The sequence below is a fragment of the Heterocephalus glaber genome, unplaced genomic scaffold (assembly GCF_053883595.1).
Source record: "Heterocephalus glaber isolate CG9 unplaced genomic scaffold, H.glaber_assembly_v1.0 deba00001666, whole genome shotgun sequence".
NCBI lineage: Eukaryota > Metazoa > Chordata > Mammalia > Rodentia > Bathyergidae > Heterocephalus > Heterocephalus glaber.
The window spans coordinates 22,540,179-22,541,869 of record NW_028258406.1 but is presented as its reverse complement, the minus strand read 5'-3'; the positions used below and the strand labels follow the sequence as shown (position 1 = coordinate 22,541,869).

Below are 1,691 nucleotides of genomic sequence, written 5' to 3'. Positions count from 1 at the left end.
ACTCAACCACCTGGACTCCCTGAACTGGCAACAGAAGAGGATCTGGAAAAAATAAAATCAGAAATAACTTCTCAGATAACAGCAGAGATTGTGTCCATTGTGCAAGACATGATTAATAAATCTAGAGAGAACACAGATAAAAAAATAGAGGAGCTGAGGAACATGATGGAATCCCAACATAGGAAACAAATGGAATCCATAAAATAGTTGCAAACAGATTTCCAGAATATTAAAAGCTCCACTGAAAGTCTATGCAACTCATTCATTAATTCCACAACCATGACTTGAGACTTCAGGCTCTAGGCACTGCGCTAGACACAGGCTTACAATGTTTTTTGAGACAGGGTCTTGCTGTAGTTCAGGCTGGCCTTTAATTCAAGGCAATCCTCTGGCCTCAGACTGGGTTCTTGAACTTGCTGCTCTTTGTCGACCCACTGGATCCCTAAGAAGAAAGGGCCTCTGTCTGTAAAACAAGACTCAGACCAGGAAGGGCTCAGGGTTGGTGAAAGAGAGAGAAAGAGGATGTCTGTGAGCTGATACTACAGATTTCTATACTTCCAGAAAGAAAAAAAAATTGACACCTTGCATCCTGGAAGTTCATTTAGGACTCTGAAATTAGGGACTTCTTTCAAATTTGGACATGGCTAATCAAGGAGCAACAAGATCTAATGGGCCAAATACTGGAAATAAAATATGCTAGTTCAAACTAGTACTTCTGGAAGTCTGCTGTTGGCAAATCAAGCCTAGTGCTTTTTTTTGTGAAAGGCCGGTTTCATGAATTTCAAGAGAGTACCACTGGGGCTGCTTTTCTTGATGACACAACAGTAAAGTTTGAAATATGGGATACAGCTGGTCAAGAACTAAGGGCTGGGATTTAACTCAGCGGTTTCACCACCTGCTGTGCAAGTGCAAGAACCCAAGTTCAATCCCTGGTACCAAAAAAAAAGAAAGAAAAAAGAAAAGCTTAGCACCAATGTACTACAGAGGAGCACAAGCAGCCATAGTTGTATATGATATCACAAACGAGGAATCTTTTGCAAGAGCTAAAAACTGGGTTAAAGAACTTCAGAGGCAAGTAAGTCCTAACATTGTAATAGCTTTATCAGGAAACAAGGCTGATCTAGAAAATAAAAGAGCTGTAGATTTCCAGGAAGCACAGTCCTATGCAGATGACAACAGTTTGTTATTCATGGAAACATCAGTTAAAACATCAATGAATGTAAATGAAATATTCATAGCAATAGCTAAAAATTGCCGAAGAATGAACCACAGAATCCAGGAGCAAATTCTGCTAGAGGAAAAGGAGTAGACCTTACTGAACCTACACAAACAACCAGAAGTCAGTGTTGTAGTAACTAAACCTCCAGTTTGAACTAGCTGGAATATTCTGCTTCCTAAATGTCAAGTAACAGTGGAATTGGAGCATTTAACCAGCCCAGTATGACTCCCCAAAACAAGAGATATGATAGAGTCAAGTTTCTAATACTGAATTATTTTAAGTGTTTTGAACTTAATTTTTAATAACATGTTTGTGTCCCTCTGACTATTGTTTCAGCCATGGAAAGGGAAAATGAGATCTATATGCACTTGTTTCACTGGAAAGTTGGAGGGAATCATTTCTCATCATTAGGGATAAAAACAAATGACTATCTGGACCCACAGTTAACCATCCAGTTTCTCCAAACTGGGAC

The 1,691-nt window shown here is 39.3% G+C and overlaps 1 pseudogene; it reads left to right on the top strand.

Moving 5' to 3' along the window:
• Positions 1-640: 640 nt before the first annotated feature.
• LOC101714599 (ras-related protein Rab-5A-like) lies at positions 641-1,359 on the top strand (annotated as a pseudogene).
• The last annotated feature ends 332 nt before the right edge of the window (positions 1,360-1,691 follow it).